Source organism: Mirounga angustirostris, unplaced genomic scaffold (genome assembly GCF_029215605.1).
Source record: "Mirounga angustirostris isolate CCGP_5_RB_7025 unplaced genomic scaffold, mMirAng1.0.hap1 SCAF_17, whole genome shotgun sequence".
Classification (NCBI taxonomy): Eukaryota; Metazoa; Chordata; class Mammalia; order Carnivora; family Phocidae; genus Mirounga; species Mirounga angustirostris.
In genome coordinates, this window is record NW_026991725.1 from 24,898,900 (window position 1) to 24,918,237 (window position 19,338).

General features: G+C 51.9%; 1 long non-coding RNA gene across 1 annotated transcript in view; it reads left to right on the plus strand.

Moving 5' to 3' along the window:
- Nucleotides 1-212: 212 nt before the first annotated feature.
- LOC135362933 (uncharacterized) overlaps nt 213-19,338 on the plus strand; it is a 36,160-nt gene continuing 17,034 nt past the window's right edge. The window contains exons 1-2 of the long non-coding RNA XR_010408397.1: nt 213-1,720; nt 18,134-18,295. This is a non-coding gene — a long non-coding RNA (uncharacterized LOC135362933). The remainder of the gene's footprint in view (nt 1,721-18,133; nt 18,296-19,338) is intronic.

A 19,338-nucleotide genomic window follows, 5' to 3' on the forward strand; every position in this document is an offset into this window, starting at 1 on the left:
ATCCCAGTAGTCAGTTCCAAGGAAGAGCCCCTGCCCATGCACCCCACTATGAGGATATATCTGGTCACCTTCCTCATGGGGTAAGGAGTCAAGGGGTGGGGGAATATTGTGCCTCCTTAGCTTTAGGTCACTGCATACCCAGAGGTGGGGTGGGGGGCTATGTTCCCAAGTTATCCCACTGAAGGAAGGAAATATCCCCCTCAGCAGAGAGGGGAAGGACTAGCAGTCTCTAGGGTGGGGGTGGGGGAGTACCTGCTGGGGCCACAGCCTGAAAAACGGGAAATCTCTGAGTTTGGGTAAAATTACTTCAATTGCTGGGTATCATAGCCAAGAGTATATAAAAGAATTCATATCCCTGCCTGGGTGAGAAATAATGTGAGCCCAGGGCCACCCTTAAGGGAGAGAACTTGGGGAGGAGACTGGAGAGAATACTTAAGAAAAAATGACTTTGAGGGAAAGAATTCGGGCTTTAGAAGCAAAAGGGCTCAAGTTAGAATCTGAGCCCACCTGCTGCAAAAGCAAAGCTCCCAGGGCAGCCTTGTTCATTTATTCGCCACATGTTCATTGATAGCCTACCCTGTGCCAGGCACTGTTTGAGGCTCTGCAATATTTCAAAGATCCTTGCCTTCGAGGACCTTATATCCTAGCTGGGAGATGGGCATAATACATCAGTAAATTATATTTATGTTAGAAGGTAGTAAGTGTTATGGGGGGAAAGTTCATGAAAAGGTGATCTAGATTGGGGGGGTGTGGAGGTTGCCATTTTAAGTAGAGGGTCAGGTTAGACCTCTTTTGGAAGAGGAGAATTTGAACTAAGACCTGCAGGGGTGAAGAAATTGACAAGGTAGGTATCAGAGAGCAGCCAGCAAGCAGGCAAGCCAGAGTCTGAAGGGCCCAAGGGGGGGTCAATGGACTGGAGGGATCCAGGGAGAGCAGAAGCAGGTGAGGCCTGAGTGGGAATGGGGAAAGGCACAGACTCCATGGGGCCCCATAGACCTTTATATAGGTTTTGGTTTTCTCTGGAAATAAAATGGGGAACCTGGCCAAATTTCCAGTGAGGGAAAACATGATCAGACAAATGTTTCAAAGGATCACTGTTGCTCCTATAGAGAGAATAGACTGGGGCTGGGGGAGGGAAGTAGGGGAGAGGTGAGAGAAGAAGCAGGGAGCAGGGAGATCCGGTAGTTGCTGAATCTAGCTGAGTCTCAATGTTCTCATTTGTCAAATGGGAATAAAAATGTGTCCCAGAATGTGTGCAATAAAAGTTTTGTGTGTATGTCTCCAGCCTTTAGCAGATGCAATTCAACGAAGTCTCACTGAGTGAAAAAATGAATGATTATCTTTCCATGCCCTCCTCACTTACATAACTCCTATCCCAAGCCCTGAAACAGCTCCTTGGAAGGTTCTAAAAACCAACAAACATGGATTCTTTTTTTTTTTTTAATATTTTATTTATTTATTTGGCAGTGAGAGAGGGAACACAAGCAGGGGGAGTGGGAGAGGGAGAAGCAGGCCTCCTGCCGAGCAGAGATCCTGATGCAGAGATCCTGATGCGGGGCTCGACCCCAGGACCCTGGGATCATGACCTGAGCCGAAGGCAGATGCCTAACGACTGAACCACCCAGGCACCCCAACACACATGGATTCTCATCCCAATTAGCCACTCTTCTTCATCTGTAAAATGGGGATAATATTATCTACTCCCCAGGTCGTAAGCACAGTAAGTGAATGCTATCATTCTTGGAGGACTTAGGCAGTGAGACTGATTATTCTTGCAATAGCCTGCCAGAGGCCATCCATTTGATGTTCTCCAGGGTTAAGTCTGAAAATGAAGAGCAAGGGGAAAAAAAAAAAAAAAGAAAATGAAGAGCAGGGAAGAGTCAGGCTGGTCAGGGCAGAAGGAGAGAAGGAGGAGGAAAGAGTCCCTTGGATAACACCAAGAGAGTTGGTGTTATGGATTGCCCAGGGGGTGGAGGTGAGTGGAATATTGTGTGTCTGGGGCGGGAAAGAAAAGAAGACCAAAAGAGAAAAAAAGAGAGAGAGAAATTCAGGCACCCAAGAGCTGGTCCCCAGGAATGCAACTTTTGAGATCCTTAATCTCAATATCTTTATTATTGAGTTCATTCATACTGCATGTGTTTATTGAGTACCTATTATGTATCTGGTCCTGTCCTATGTGCTGGGAGTGCTACTATTAAAAAAAAAAAAGGCCCTGCCCACAGAGAGCTTGTGTGTGAATATGAGGTGGGAAAACTAGAGGAGGAACATAATAAATGTATAACATACATAGCATGTTAGATGGTGATATGTATTTTTTTTAATTTTTTATTCTTATGTTAATCCCCATACATTACATCATTAGTTTTAGATGAAGTGTTCCATGATTCATTGTTTGTGCACAACACCCAGTGCTCCATGCAGAATGTGCCCTCCTCAATACCCACCACCAGGCTAACCCATCCTCCCACCCCCCTCCCCTCTAGAACCCTGTTTGTTTTTCAGAGTCTAGATGGTGATATGTATTAAAGAGAAAAATAAAGCAAAGAAGAAGAGGGAAAGGAGGTGCAGTTTTTGATGGGGTAGTCAGGGAAAGCTTCTTAGAGAAGGTGGTGTTTTATTTTGGTTGCCTAGGGCTGTGGGGGTTGAAAGGAACGGGGAGTGACTGCTAAAAGGGGGATGAAATGTTCAAAATTGTGGTGATGGTCACACAACCCCATGAATATATTTAGAAACCATTGAATTGTACACTTTTCTCTAAAAAAGAATTTATTTGGGGTGCCTGGGTGGCTCAGTTGGTTAAGCCTCTGCCTTCGGCTCAGGTCATGATCCCAGGGTCCTGGGATGGAGCCCTGCATCGGGCTCCCTGCTCCATGGGGAACCTTGTTCTCCCTCTCCCTCTGCCTGCCACTCCCCCTGCTTGTGCGCTTGCTGTTTACTCTCAAATAAATAAATAAAACCTTAAAAAAAAGAATTTATTTATTTGAGAGAGAGAGTGAGTGCGGGAGGGGTGCAGAGGGGCAGAGGGAGAGGGAGAGAGAATCTCAAGCAGACTCCCCGCTGGGCACTGGGCCCAATGCAGAGACCACAACCTGAGTCAAAATCAAGAGTCAGACGCTTAACCGACTGAACCACCCAGGTGCCCCGAATTGTACACTTTAAATGAGTGAATTATAACTTAGCAAAGCTGTTATTAAAAGAAAAAAAAATCATCCAGCCTGCTGCACCACAAATAGACTGAAGGGACCAAGGGCAGAAACTGTGGTCATCCAGGAGAGAGGGGACGGCAGCTTGGACCAGGGTGGTAGCAGTGGGGTGATGAGAAGTGCTCAGATTCTGGATTGATTTTGAAGGCACAACAGACAGATTTGCTTCTGAATCAGGTATGAGGTGTAAAAGCATTGTCAAAGATGACTCCAGAATTTTGTGCTTAGGAAACCGAAAGAGCTAAGGAACTAGAGGCCAGGAAAGGGAGAGGGGCTGGCCTGAGGGTACCAGTCACCAAGGTTAGCGCTGGGATTCTGAAAGGAGGCGGTATGATTGGTTAGATCTGCAGACCCTGAGCCCTACCACATTGCAGAACCTCTCCCAGCCTTGGTGCTGCAGCTTGCCTTCTGGGATCTACAAAGACTGATTGGGGCAGATCCGACTCATTTAAGGTGCTGGGAGAGCATTCGTTCCTTCTCTTTCCCTTTCCTTCCCGACCTTCCTTCCGTGGACATGAGACAGCTCTGAGCCAGGAGTGCAGGAGAGAATGAAGAGGGGGAGTATTGCAGACCTTAGGCCCCAGAGGGAGTGCTGGTCGGAGTCTGGGCATTGCTCCCAGCTGTCTGGATCCTATAATGGAGAGAGAAGAAGGGGAACATGCTCACCCCCCTGAGCCTGAAGGGTGGGCAGTCTGTGCCTCCACCCTCTTTAGAGGCTGGGAGGCTGGTGCCTACACATTTGGGGTTGGCAGAGGATGATCTCTGAGTCAGTTCTCCCCAAGCCGGTGAGAGATTCTAGGAAGCTTTTAATTACCGCCTCAGAGTGGATGCTAGGTTAATGCGATGATTCGAAAGGTGTATTTTTCAATTATATTTAACCAAAAGATTTATAGTGAAGTAAAATATAATTAGGAGGCTGCCAGCAGACAGGCTTCCTGGGAGGAAGAGAGATGAGACAGACCCCTAATGGGGCAGGTTGGAGCCCAGGCTGCAGGACCTGCTCACCCCACCCCCACCCTGCAAGATGTCAAAGCATTCATCAATTCTGCCATTCCAACACACTGACTCAGTACCTACTCCATGCTGGGCTCAGAGTTTACCAGGGGGACAGAACAAACACTACGGTCCCTGTCCTCAGAGAGCTTACAGACTAGCAGGGTGGGCAGACCAAAAAAAAAAAAAAAAAAAGCAAGGCAACAGTTAAGTACTGCAAAGGAAATAGTAGAAAAGGCATCAGCAAAGGTTTCTCGGGTGGACATGGGGGTGGACCAACTGAGACTCAAAACATGAAAAGGAGCCAGCCATGAAGAGTGGGAGAGAGGTGAGAAGATTGGTTGGGCCAAGAAAGCCGTCCAGTTCCCTAGGGTGAGAAGGTGATCTTACTGTGTTCAGAGTGGAAAGAAAGGCCACCGAGGCTGGGGTATGGAGAGGGAAAGTCAGGGGCTGGGGCATGGAGAGGGAGAGGCAGGGGCTGGGGCTGGGAGAGGGAGAGGCAGGGGTGGAGGACTGTGGGGAGGGAGGGAGGGACCAGATCCAGCTGATAAGGAGTTTGGATTTCATTCTAGGAGCTGAGGAAGCTGCTGGAGAATTTTAAGCCAGAGCGAAAGGCCCGGCTTATATTTTTCTTTTCTTTTTTTTTTTTTTTAAAGATTTTATTTATTTATTTGACAGAGAGATAGTGAGAGCAGGAACACAAGCAGGGGGAGTGGGAGAGGGAGAAGCGGGCTTCCTGCCGAGCAGGGAGCCCGATGTGGGACTCAATCCCAGGACCCTGGGATCATGACCTGAGCCGAAGGCAGACGCTTAACGACTGAGCCACCCAGGCGCCCCCGGCTTATATTTTTAAAAGATTACCCTAGCTGCTACGGGAGAACGGTTCAGAGTGGGGCAAGGTGGGAAGCCAGAGCAGACACCCAGAGGAGAGGTGATGTGACCTAGCTTAGAGGGAAGCAGTAAGGTAGGAGAGAAGAGCCTGGACTCATATGCCTATTGGAGCAAGGATCAGTGGCTCTTGCTGAGAGTCTATATGGAGAATGAGAGGAAGGGGGAACTCAAGGATGAGTCCAGGTTTTCGGCTTGAGCAACCAACTGGATGCTGCCCTTTACTGAAATGAGGAAGCTCAGAGAAGAAATAGGTGGGAAGACGTGTGGATAAAGAGTTCAGATTTGGGGGGCGCCTGGATGGCTCAGCCTGTTAAGTGTCTACCTTCTGTTCAGGTCATGATCCCAGGGTCCTGAGATGGAGCCCTGCATCAGGCTCCCTCTTCAGTAGGGATACTGCTTCTCCCTTTCCCTCTGCTCCCCCTGCTTACCCTCTCTCTCTGTCAAATGAATGAATAAAATCTATTTTTTTTAGATTTTTATTTATTTATTTGACAGAGAGAGTGAGAGAGAGAGAGCACAAGCCAGCCAGATGCCCTAAAATCTTTATTTAAAAAAAGAGATCAGATTTGGAATGGAGACCCTCTAGGGGCTTCCCTGGCCCTGAAGGATGGAGGTCTGGATGCTTCACCCCAAGGGGGTCCATCTCACCACCTCATTCTATTGCTCCCCACCTTGTCTAACTTTTGTATGTCTAACTTCCATTCCTCCTATTGCACTTGGGAGCGCATGCTTCTCTCTTTGGAGAGCACATTCTGTCATTCTCAGCTCCCTTTAACTGCCTAAATTCCTGAAATTCTACCACTAAGTTCGTACTGTACTGTACTCGTACTCATTGAGAACCCACTATGGGTCGGACACCATGCTGTAAGCGTTGGCTACGTTATTTCCATCCAATCCCACTAACCACTCTTTCCATAGTATTAATATAACAATAATAATAGTGACCATTTAATGACAACTCTCTCGAACTAAGCCCTTAAATTGAATTATATTTAACTTTTTTAAAGTTTTTTATTTATTTAAGTAATCTGTACACCCCATGTGGGGCTCGAACTCACAACCTCGAGACCAAGAGTTGCACACTCCTCTCCTCTGACCAAGTCAGCCAGGCGCCCCTACATGAATCATATTTAAATCTCACTGAGAAATAACCTGCCCAGAGTCGTATAGCCAGTTAGTATTGAGAATGGGATGAGAAATCTAGGATTGTCTCCAGTACACCAGACTCTCTGGGGGCATGAGAACTGCATGGATGATGAAAGGGAAGAGCTATTTGGATGCCTTTCCTCTCCCCCTCGCTCATTCTTGCCCAGATGAAGCACAGAGGCAACATTATTCTCTCAGACTTCCTTCCCTGGGTGCAGTGGGCAAGCACCCCGATGACAACCCCCAGGCATGCACTGTGCTGGGCAAATCTGCCCATTTGTTGGGGAGGGAACAGTTGTTATAGGAGCTACCACATCCTTAGAGGCGTTGCCTGGTATCAGAAGAGATGAGTGCCCAACCATGTAATGAGGGGTCCTGCTCTGTGACCCAGAGAGGTGATTCTTATATCTCCCATCCTCTGAGAATGGCTTAACACATTTGTGCAGGAATTGGTGTGCACACATGTGTAAACCAGAACAGGCCTGCCTCTTGCACATTTCCCTCTGGATATGTGTGTGGGGGGGTCATCTGGGCCCTCGCAAAGGCAAATAACTTGTACGTTTTTTCATGCATGGGCCTGCGGTTGGAGTTCACGCAGTATAGAAAGGGCCTGGCCCCAGAGTTGAGTTTGGAGCTCAGCTCCCCACCTCTTCTTGCCTGTCCCTAGCTCCCTGCCTCTTCCCCACCTCCCCTCATGCTGGGCAGAATGCCCTCAGCCTGTGCCGGCTGGCACACAGGCCACATGGTGCCTGGCTCACGTCCGGGCAAGGATGACGCCCCCAGGCCCGGCTGGGATACTAAGCCACCCGCTGCCTCCCCCACCTCCAGAACGGAGCGTCCCCATCCCGTCCCCCTTCTCAGCCAGGGACTTGGGGAGCAGGCGGGGACATGGCACAGACAGATACAAACACACAGATGCACCCAGAGACGCCCACAGGCCTGTGCCCCAGAGAGGCACAGGCGTTCACACAGCCTTGGGCACACTCACACATGCACATTCACACGCACTCGTGGGCATTCCACAAGAAACTCGTGGGCACTCACCTCTTGCAAAGATCTCTGCCTGAAGTTCGGGGTTTAGACATCTCTGCCTGAAGTTCGGGGTTTAGAGAAACGCACCCTGTGTCTCTGTCCGTGGTGCTGAAACCAGACATTTCTCCAGATGGACGGACAAGACAGGGAAGAGATGAGAGGAGACCTGGGATGGGTGGTAGAAGACAGAAGGAATGGAGGAGGGAGAAGAGACAAGAGGGAGAAACTCATAGATAAAGGAGAGAGAGAGAGAGAGAGAGAAAGAGTTGAAAGGATACCAGGGGAACCAAGGAGTGTCCAAACACGGGGCCTGGGAGAGGCGGGTGAGGATGGAAGGTGACCTCAGACCCCATCCCTGCTTAAGTGCAGACTCAGGCTCAAGGATTTAGCCATCTTTGCCTTTCAGGGCCAATTGTGGGAAGAGTTTGGTAAGGGTACCGTGACAGGTGAGGGACCCTGGATGTGTGGTTTCTGTGGCCTCCAGGTGTCCCTTTCCAGGTGCCTCCTTGCCTTGGAAGACCTTGAAATAGTAGGGGAAGGAGACAGACACCAAGAAAGTTCTATCATAACCCTACAAAAAGCTTCCCACCTGATTTCTTACCCCAATTTGTGTTGGGCAAGTGGACAGAAATGTTGATCTGGATTTGTTCTGAGGATTGTAGGGATTTAATGACTGCTTAATGTTTATCCACAAGATTGGATTATGGGTTCTTATCTCCCTCTCTTGAGATAAAATCTTCTCTCTGGTGGGATTGCCTAGTAGGGATGCTCTCCCACCAGCAGCCCCTTCATTGTGGAATTTATGGAATATAAGGAATGCCCACTTTCCTGGTGGGGGAGGAGGATTTTCAAAGACCAAAGGGCTTATTATATAATAACTAGGCAAGAGGGGATGAAGGAAAAGATGAGGAAGGAAAAAAGGGGAAAGGGGGGGAGAAAGGATGTGTGAATATGGATGAAAGAAGAAAGGGAAGAGGAAAGAGATTGGAGGAAGAGGAAAGGGGGAGGTTGGAGGTGCAGACAGCAGAAACGAGAGAGGGCATGAGTCACCCAGACAGACTCCAGTGTCCAGGGAAAGGACAGAGGAAATATGCCAGGTGGGGCAAATTGCTCCCCAGGGGCCCAGATTAGACTGGAAGTCCAGGCTGGTCCTGCAGCTGTTCACAATGCATTCTCCACCCTGGGCTTCGGGCAGAGAGGCTCCATGGGCCAGGACTACAGATGTGAGGAGCAACTGCCCTAACACAGAAGGTGGGATCAAATGCAGTCAAGTCTGTGTATGGGTTTCCTCATGTGCGGGATGGGGACAGTGAGTGCCTTCTTGGGGGTGTTTCCACCTATTTGCATGTGAGCAGTGGCAGGAAGAGAGACCCACATGTATGGATTTTCACAGAAGAGAGGGTATTGGGTTGATTGAAGGTAAGGAGCAGGCAGAGGGAGAAGAGAGGCAGAAGGAAAGGAGTGAGTGAAAAAGAAAGGATAATGTTTCTTAGAAATTTTGGACCTCCTAATTATTCTTTTATTCCTACCAAGAGAGAAGCCAGGCCTAGGACAAGTTGAACATATGTGCCCCAGTGTCCTTTTCTGTAGTATAGGTATGATGACAGTCCCAACCTCATAAGGTGGTTGAGATAATTATTAGCTTGTGTATAATGCTTAATTTAAGTTAGTTATGGATATATGATAAACTCCACATATATGTTAGTTTCCATTGTTATTGTTGTTAGATCTTGGTCTTGCACTGGAATCAGCAGGGAAATTTTCTTCACATTTAACTAGACCTTCCTGCTACAAACTCGGGTCAAACCTGTGGGTCTTCCTTTGGGCACCATAGAGAACTGTGATTTCCCAGCTCTTCAAATTTACTCCTGAAGACAAAGAGAGCCAGCAGATTTTCTGGGGTACAGAGGGTGACCCCCATGGTAAGGAAAGTGACAGGGTCTAAGGAACAGGGTTCACACCAAGGACCATCAAGGATGTTTTCCTGGATTCCTGAAAAAGCTGGATCCTGGACCTACATCAGTGCCTCCCTGTCCAGACTGGAGGCTCAGCACTCCACCCTATTTAGTGTTAGTGTCCCCGCACCACTCAAGCCTGTACAGGTGTGAATATATGGGTCATTTCTTCCAGATTGCTCTCCCAATCCCAATCCCTTCGCTCTTTTTTACCTACCTTTCTGCTCTTTTCTTCTAAGAAATCTAGGTAGGAGGAAAGAAATTCCCTTACTACTTAGAGGGGTGGGATTTCCCCACCCTGAACAGGCAAAATAGATGGTCTCATTCTGGAGGTCAAGGAAGCATGTGGGGACAGGCACAAGGAGGGGTGAGGGGTGGCAGGGCAGCCCCCATGTCCTCCCATTCCCCCCAGCTCCTGTCTCATCACTGTCACCATTCAATCATAGCAGATGGGCTGCAGCTGTGAGCGCCAGCCCGGCACACAGGCTGGTCCGTGCCACTTGGGAGAGAAGGAAGAGAAAGGGAGGGAGGGAAGGAGGAGGAATGGAGGGAGGAGGGAGAGAGGAAAGGGACGAAGAGAAGGAGAAGGAAGAGGAAGAGAGTGGAGGAGGAGAGATAGCTTCAAGAGAAAGGAACTTGGTACCTTTTATGCCTCTCTCTTCCCAGCAGGAGAGCAGAGGCCAGGGCTGGGCTCACAAGCTGGGCAGTGCCAGGCGAGATGGGCATATGCCCTTGATTACTACCAGGACCGCAGGCCAAGCCTTCGCAGCCGCCACGGCCTCATAAATCAGTTTTTAAGTAGCAACCACATGGACATTTCCCAGCTGAGAGGCCTGGCCTCTGTCGGCCCAGCTAGGGCAGCCCTGGCGGAGGGGCAGGTGCCAAGCCAGGGCATGGGAAAGAGAGAGGTGGTCATCAAGGCTTGGTGGGAAGTGGGGTTGGAGCTTGTTCAGGCAAAGTCTGGGGGCAGGGTCTCCGGCCAAAAGGGAATAGGTAAGAAGGTGGCAAGTGGCTGGCAGTGGGTCCAGAGCCCCCTGTTGGGGCTCCTAGACCCTGTCCTGGTTTCCCGTGGGGAAACTGCCTACAGACAGAGAGGATGGTGTTGTTACTGGAACTCCCTCCTTCCAGGTCCCCCTCCCATATAGAATAGAGTCTGTGTGAGTGTGAGGGCCGTGTGTGGGCTTGTGCACTTGGGTATCTGAATGTGCTCACTGCTCCTGATGGGTAGGAAGGTATCTCCCCAATATCTAGCCCAAGCCTGGCAGAGACCAAGCATCCAGTAAGACTGCTTGAATGAATAAATGATCAAGTTCGAAGGGGGCCAGTTGCGTGTGTTCACAGGAAAGGGAGGATTTATATCTGAACATGTATGATGGCCAAGTCTATGTGCATGTATATATGTATGTATGGGGGGGTGTCTGTGGGTGCTCTGGGGAGATCTATTCTGACAGACATCCCTCCACACCCTCCCTTGCAGCCCTCCCCTGAGCCCTGATTCTCCCCTTCTGAGGACCCACCAGTAAGACAGCAGCTCCTGAATTCCACTCCCCCCCCAGCCCGATCCCTTGCTTAGCACCCCTTTCTGCAGGCCAGCGTTGGTGTTTGGGGCTAGGGGCATGGGGAGTGCGGGAGTCCCGCCCCCGGAACGGCGGGCAGAGCGGGCGGGGTGGGGGCGCCCAGCCTTCTTGCGCCCAGTGTCTCCTCCCTGGGTGAACAGATGTCTCGGAATTTTAGATGTGCTCTCCGCCCCTCCTCGCAGTAACTACCCCCACCCCCAGCTGGCACTGGCTGTGGCGTAGCGCCCTCCCCTCCCCCACCTCCGAGAGCAGAACCGGCTGACGGATCGCGGAGCGCGGCCCGGAGGCCAGGGCCAAGGGGGGCGGGGGGGGCGGCCGGGTCGCGGCAACCGACTGGGCCGAATCCCCGAGGCTCCTGGTGCGGAGAGAACCGGGTCCGCGCTGCCTCCGCCTCTTGCCTTCTTCTCTCGTTCCTTCCCATCTTCCGCATCTCCTCAGCCCTATCTCTCCGTCCGAGATCCCCGGTCTCTGTGTCCCTCTCGCTCTCTGCCCCACCTCACAAGCCATCATCCCGCCAACCGCGTCTATGCAAACCCTCCACACAGAGCCTCACACTTCGCGACAGAAACTCCTCCTGGCAACTTCGGCGGAATTCTTCCCTCCAGAGACCCCTTTCCCTGCATTCCGTGAGCCACCCCACCCCCAACTGGCCGCCTGCCTGCCCTCTGTGGAAACCCAGAGTTAATCCGGAAAACAGGAGGGAGGGCAGGAGGGGAGTGGGGATCGAGATTAGGGAGGCCAAGGATACCCGGGTTGGCCGGGGTTTGAGAGACACCTAAATTTTCTAATCACTGCTAATTAAGGAACAATCCAATTCCGTGGACCCCCAACTCGGGGAAGGGGGCGGGACCCGCTGAGGGCAGGAGGGGGCCTTGGCAGGGCTTGGCAGTTGGGGGTGGTGCCAGGCACCCTCCCCCACCCTCCCCCCACCCGCCAGCATTCCGAGGTAACAGGCATTTGTTACCCAGCTCGTGCCAGGAGCGATTGGCAGGTTCGAGTAGGCACAGTCATTCCGCACACAGATGTCCCTGCGTTCGCTCTTCTGATATGAATTCTGTCAGCTCCGAATCTGAGGGAGATGAGCAGACAGCCCCACAGACAGAGTTACAGACAGACAGAGCAATTGTCTGGAGGACACAGAACTCCACAGATATTTATTTTTCTTCTCTGAAAAAAAAATTAATGAAAGAAAATTAAGATGCTCACTAATTTGGGGGGACCCATCTGAGCTCCTGAGAGTGGCCCTCACTTTTTCAGTCCTCCCCCGTTTGCATGCCCACACTTTCCCAGTCTTCCCCAGGGCCCCAGATATCATCCCTGAACTTCAAATTTGAGTAGCTGCAACCAGAATCACAGAACTCTGGGAGGTCTGCTGCCTCATATAGGACCCAGAATTCCCAAATCCCTGCAAGTTCTAGAATACCACCAGCCTGGTGCAGGTTCCAGCATTCTAGAATCTCTGAAAGTAGAAATTCCAGAACTCCCGTTCCTGGGCAAATTGTGCCCAGTGCCCAATTATTGTATCACCCTCTCCATTAGAGAGGGGAAAGTGGGTGCTGTCCCATGTACTGGCATGGGGGGCCCCACATCGCCTGGTCCCCACCAGCTGCCCCAGCCTTGGCAACCAGCCAAAAACGCGGCCTGCCCTTTGAATTAGGAATGCAGAAAGGTCAAGACCCCTGACTCCTACCCCTTTCTGGCACTCCCTTCCAGCTCCAGTTCCCATCCTGACCCTCCACACCTGACCTGGCCATTCTGCCTCTGCCCGCCCCAGCAGCTGTGGGAGAGAGCTGGTTGGTCACTGGGCATCTGTGAGCAGGCTGGGCATGAAGAGCCACTGGGGTTTGGTTCTCCCTGGGCAGCCCATGCTGGTGGAAAAAGGGGGAAGGCAGAGGGGCCAAAGTAACTCACTGACATCAGAGGAGAGGGGCATAGAGGGATTTGGGTTGTGGTTTGTTGGGTTGTGTTTTTTTAATCTTTCTTTCTTTTTTTTTAAAAAGAAAAAGCCCCCATCCTGTGTCATCATTTTTATGGGATCTGCAATTCTGGCAAAAATCTGTCTTTAATTTAGCTGTCCATATAAAAATCCTCACTGTATAATAATGAACAGATGCCATGGAATTTAAGCTGGAGCCTCGGCTCCTCCCCGCCTTCCCCCCGCGCCTGGCACCGGGCACCGGGCACCGGCTGGATGGCACAGGCTGACACCAACACGGGAGCAAAGGGTGGGCAGGGGGCGACCTGGGCTCAGCGCCAGGGCCCTGGGGTGGTGAACGGGTGTCCAGGCGCTGGGCTTGGCCAAGCGGGAGCTTTTCCGTGGTGGCACCCGGGAGAAGTGTCTGAGGGATGTTTCTTTTTCTACAAAATGATCAGTAGTTAAGGATTTTGGTTTGGTTTTGCTTAGGGGCTTTGTGGTCCTTCTCAGGTTTTTTTAAAAAGCACCGCCCTCTCCCCAGTATAAATCCAAATGTTTTCGAAGTTTTAATTGAGGTGTGTTTAACCCTTCCCCTGCGCGGCGCCCCCGCCTCGGCCTCGGAGCCCAGCCGAGCGCGAGTTCGCTGCAAGCGGGATCCGTACCGCTTCCCGCCGGCCCGAAGCCTCCGAAGTATCCCGGGCGCCGGCGCCTCCGGAGGCTCCCCGGCAGCTCCCGCGGGACAGGAGGACCCTGTTGTCCTCCAGGAGCGAGGCCCGATGTGGCATCTGATTGTCGAGCGGGAGAGACGGGGGCAAGAGAGAAAGCCCCACTTGCCCCATACCAATTCTCTAGCTTTTCCCGAGGGGAAAGAGAAAACTATGCGAGTCCGGCGTCCCCCACTGCCTCCGCCTGCGGTCGAGAAAGCAGGCATCGGCTCGGGATTGAGAGGTTGGTTCTGAGCCCCCCACCCCCACCCCTTGCCTTAATGCGACTCTGGCAAGAACAGATGTCCCAAGCCGGGCGGACTGCCCAGACCCCGCCCAGCTGTGCCCTTGGTGAAGACTTGGCTGAGGGTAGGAACTGGCACGCGGGTCCCCAAAGGGGCTTGGGGGCTCCTTCGTCCCGGTGGGACCTAACCTGGCAGCCTTGGCCTCCTGGCCAGCGCAGCCTCGGGCGGGAGGCAGAAGCGCCCCGGAAAGACCCGTTCCTAATTCAATTAATTCCAAAAAGAGGAATGAGACGAATACGGAGGTGGAGAGAAGCGGGGAGAAAGGTTTGAATAACCGAACACCAGGCACACACTCCGTGTATGGAACCCTGCAGCCCCAGTCGGCTTGGGGAGTCAGTGCTGCGCTCCTGGCTGGAACAGGCGGCCGAGTTTCCAGTGCCAGAGCCACACCCTGGTGCACATCTGGGCATCTCCACCCAAGGCAGTACCCCAGCTTTCTTGGCACAGCCAGTGTCTAGTGGTTCCCTTGTCCTTTCCTCTGTGAGCACCCCAGGTTCTCCTCACACGGGGTGGGGGGGCTAAGGCCCCCCAGTCCCTGGCATCTCCCCCTGAGAAACTGGTTGCCTTCCTGCCTGTGAGCCCAGCATTCCTCTCAGCCTTCTCCTGCTGGAGCTCCCCGGGCAGGCTTCTCCTATGCCAGCACTTTAAGATGGAAAAAGTTTCAGAGGGCAGATCAGCCCTTCCCAGGTCTGTGCCCTTTCTTCCCACTCCTCACCCAGAATTTTGTCCAGAATTTTTAAAGATGCAGGACAGAGAGGCAAGAGGCCGATTCAGGATTTGGGAGAGGAGTGGGGTTTCCAGGTTTCTCGAAGTCCAGCTCCTCACCTCCTCTCTGGTCTGTGGCCCATGTTTTCATGCCCCAGCCCTAAAGAAAGAAAAGTGACTATGTCTTGGGCTGTGAGCTGGGAAGCCTATCGTGATGCTGAGATCGGTCTGCCCCCTTCCACATCTCACAAAAAGCAACTTTCTCCTTTGAGCCCATAGGAACAGGTCAAGTGTGGAGTCCTGGTTTGACCCCTGCCGTAACATGAGGAGCCTGGGAGTGGAGGAGGAGGCCAAGGTTGGTCAGGCCTGGCCCACAGTGTCCCTTTCTTCCCACATTCCTTAAGAACTAAACTGTGGAATCTAGAATTATCCCTCAGTCTCAAGGTCCCCTCAAATCAACAGATTTCTCCAAGGAGCAAGCAACTTCAAGTTTAAGATTCTCGGGAAGAGGAGAAAGCAAAGGTCATCCAAGAGGAAATGAAATCTCTGACCTCTGTGGGAGATCCTTGCATCCATGGACTTCCCCATAAAGCAGAAAGAGAGAGAAGCAAACACAACCCGATGGAGTCTAGGGAGTGGCAGGGGTTCACTGTTGCTGACTCCCATGGGATTTAGTTTCCCTGGACTGTACTCAGTGGTTTATTGGGCTGTCCCACTAGGTGACGAAATCAGAGCTGGGGGTTCACTGGGCATCGGGGGCTCATGGTCCAGATTATGTCTGGTTAAACAGAGAGGAGAAAAGCAGCAAGGCTTTTCCTCCCTTTCCCCCGATGGAAATATGGTCTGCACTCAGAAACATCTCTGTTTCCCTGTCATTTCCAAGTGCTTGACTTCGGATGGGGGTGGGAAAATCAAGGGGAAGATGCCCTCCTAATTGATCCCGGCTGCAGCCTTCAGGTTCCACAGACCAGGGGTTGAGCTGAGTCTGCTAGTACGTGCTTGGAGATCCCGCCACTCAAGCTAGGGCAAGAAGGGTGTCCTCTCTTCGACTTCTCCCCTTGCCCCCTCCCTCCCACTGCTCTGGCCCCTTTTAGCTTTCTCCCCACCCCCACCCCCACCACACACCTCCGTCTGTTCCTGGAGCTTCTCTGTGTGTGTGCGTGCAAGCGGGAGAGCCAGCGAGAGGAAACGACCTGCGAGGGGGAGTTTGGGGCCGCGTGTCCTCGCGCATCTTCTTCTCCTGCTCATCTCACCATCTCACCAGGGAAGTTGAGTGTTGGGGAGGAGGGTTGATGGGAGGATAGAGCACAGCCAGAGTGCAGGGAGTGTGGGGGAAGGGTCAGGAATTGGGAAAAGGGTAGCTCTTGCTGCCGCTGGAATTCACAGTAAGCAGCATCACTCCAGATCCCCGCCCCAAAAGGGGCCTGGCACCCCCCCACCCCCGCCCGCCCAAGGTGACCGCAGACGCCGTGGCCCGAGAGTCATCAACATCTTTCCCATCTTTCCAAAGGATCTGGAATCCAGCTTCAAAAACTGAATCGTGCCGTGTGGAGTAGCCGGAAGAATGAAGCGTAGGAGTCTGTGGTCTGGCCAGGGAAGCCACGTGGAGGGGTCTTTTGCTTCCGGCCCCAAGCCACCTGGATACTACCCAGCCCGGGACTTCAGAGCGGGTTCTGGGAAACAGGCTGAGTGGGAGAGAAGCCCAATTAACCTTGTTTCCAGGGCAGGATAAGACTCAGGCCTCGGGATGGGTGCCGAGTTCCTTTTCTCTCTAGTTGTCCCTGCCAGGCCTGTCCCATGCCATGAGCAGACCAGACTCCAGATTTGAGTCTGGGATTTGCGCCTAGCTTCATACACCATGCGAGAAGTGGGGGAGAAAGGTGTGTCAAGTCCTTTCTCCCAAGAATAGGGATGATTCAGAGGTTTATTAAATTCCCTTAGACCACTGAGACAGGTGAATCCTAGGTGGAAGGGCCCAGTTCTTAATCTCACTTTAGACATATGATCCTATAAGAATTTTAGAATGAAATTTTGAGAAGATTCCAGTGAAATTCTCTGAAAACTACGGAAGAATTCCACCCAGAATTCTAGCGAGGTGTCGCAAAGGGCCTCTCTCTGTGTGGCACTCCCTAGGGCCGGGCACAAGCAACCTCCCTCTGAGGCTGGTACACAGGAGACTGGACGAGAGTCAGCACCTGGGAGTGGACAGCTCCCAGCCCCCCCCTCCCCCCCTTCGGCCTCATCCACCCAGAACAGTGAGGGCACCGTCTCCGCTGGTAAGACAGAGTGTTTGGAAGTGGTCACTTAAGGGAGACGCCGAGCTGAAGGTCAGACAGTATAATCTGATCTACCTTTTTCACATTTAAGGCTTCCTTCTTCAACTACCTTCTTTGCAGATTTTGTCAGGGTGCTCTGATTTTGGGGCCCTGGATTCAATCTTTAAAAGCCTTAGCATGCCTGACTGCAAGCTCCAGCCCCAACAGTACACCCCCCCCCATTTCAGTCCTAAAACAAGCAACAGTGTTTGTGTGTGTGTTTAAAATAATTTAAGTGGGGCGCCTGGGTGGCTCAGTCGTTAAGCGTCTGCCTTCGGCTCAGGTCATGATCCCAGGGTCCTGGGATCGAGTCCCACATGGGGCTCCCTGTTCAGCGGGAAGCCTGCTTCTCCCTCTCCCACTCCCCCTGCTTGTGTTCCCTCTCTCACTGTCTCTCTCTGTCAAATAAATAAATAAAATCTTTAAAAAAAAATTTTAAGTAAGCAGCTTCAGAAACAGCCCAGTTTCGGTACTCCTAACCATGTTCAGGCTTAGGGATGGTGGTCTTCAGGATTTAGACCCCCCCCTCCAGGTATTCCAGGGGTCCAGTGGGCACTGGTGTCTAAGAGAGGGTCCTTTCAGGGAAGTCAGTTCAGAGATGTCTATGCCCCTGAGGTTCAGAGAAAGAGAATTGTGAGGCTGTCTTGTGAGATGGGGAAACAAGCTTTTCTGCGGTGCCCTTCTTCCACCTCCCTAGACTGAGGGCTTCCCTCTGCCTGGAGCTGCACCAGCCAGGGAGGAGGCTGTCCAGGTGTGGACCAGGGGTTTCCTGCTGTCCTATCAGAGGAAACTCTCGGCATCTTCAAGCTCCATTCTTCCAGGTGGGCACCTAGATCCGGACCCCTCCTATAGCTCTGGGAACACCTGCAACCTCATTAACACTACTACATATTTCAACATTCCTGAGACTAAAAAGGGCTGATTCCCCTGAGTCCACTGAAACACAAATTTAAAACCAAAAAGACTTCCTACATTAGTATTTCATCCTCATAACCTTATGATTTTTTTATTTAAAAATATCCCTGTCTGGCTCAAATGGTTTTGTCTTTATGTCTATGCACTTGTTTTTTGCAACAGTGGGCAGAGGGTTGTAAAATGACCGGCTGCTCCCAACTGGGTCATTTTTTAGTGATGAAAAGATATTTTGTTCTCAAAGGAGGTGCATGTGCATGTTTGGGAACCGAAGGAGTGTAAAGAGATTAGTGCAATGCTTTGTGCTAGGAGCGTGTGTGAGTCTGTGTAAGGTCTGGGAGGGGCAGTGAGTGTAAATGTTTTGGTGCCCGGTGGATGGGTGTGAGCGAGGTTGTAGGGTGGAAATCCCACCCGGAAATCTCCAGGGTCACTGTACCTGGCCTCTGTACAGTAACTCGACTCTGTGTCTCCATCCCCCAGAGCCCCAGCTCAATCCCAAATGAAATGAGGCCACCGTGAGAAACCGGGTCCGGCTTTGCATCTCATTTACATAAATATTTATTAATCGTCGTTAAACTGAACAGAAACACGCAATGCACTTCGGGTGTCCGACGGGAGTTTCATCTTCGCTACAAGAGGAAGGTAAAATTGCGTGTGAGTGTGTGGGTAAGTGTGTGGGTGTGTCGCCTGTGGGTTTGCATTTTTGCATCGTGTGTTTGGATGCCTGATCTCCTGCCTCTGGTGGGGAGAGGTTCTCCTTTTGCTCCTTTCTCTGGGAAACCTCCAGAAGGAGCCCTCAGCCCTCTCCCTGCCCACCTGCTAGCCAGAGCCAAGAGGACTCCTCAGACAAAAAAAAAAAAAAAACCTCTCCGGCTACCGGAAATCGCCGGGCGCCTGGCGCCCTCCGAGGCACATTCGGGCAGGGGCGGGGCTGGCCCTAGGTCTTGGTCTCCACCCTCAACCCGGGATGAGGATTGCCTGCGGGGAGCGAGGGTTCGGCGAGCTCTCCTCCCTCTGTCCCCGGACGCCCGCGCCGGGCCTGCGTGTGCGTGCGGTGTGGTGTGCGTGTGTGTGTCTCTCATGCAAACCCTCCCTCCCCAAACCGACCCCCCCAACAGTTTGCCATTCCATACAAATTTGGAAACAGGTTTTTAAAAAACAGCATGACGCACAATGGGGACGGGGCGGGGGAGGGCAGTGGCACTGGGGCCCCAAATCTCCGAGTCACTGATTGTAAGAACCTGGGGAGGGGAGGGGGCGGCGCCGGCCCCCACTTCACCAAAGTGCACAGATCCGCGCTTGGGCGGCGCGGCCCGCGGGCCGGGAGGGGCATCCCGGGGCCGGGCCGGGCCGCTAGGCTCTGTCAGAACCTCCTTGCATAGATATTTGTGTCTTTTTATTATTGGTAGTAGTATTTTTTGCCTTTTATTGCTTCTAAAAGTTCTTACTGCGTTTTCTCTCCGATCCGGACTCTGCGTTCGGCCTCCGTCGCCTCTTAGCTTTTTTTTTTTTTTTTTTGTATGTTTGTTTGTTTGTTTAAAAAAAGGAAAAGGGAAAAACGGATTCTAGTTACAAATTGTCTTGGCCTCTCTCTTTCCTCTCAATCCACACTTCCTCCCGCCAAAATTAAAATCACAAAACGCTGAGACTAGGGGTTGGGGAGAGGGTTCCAGGTCCAGACTCGG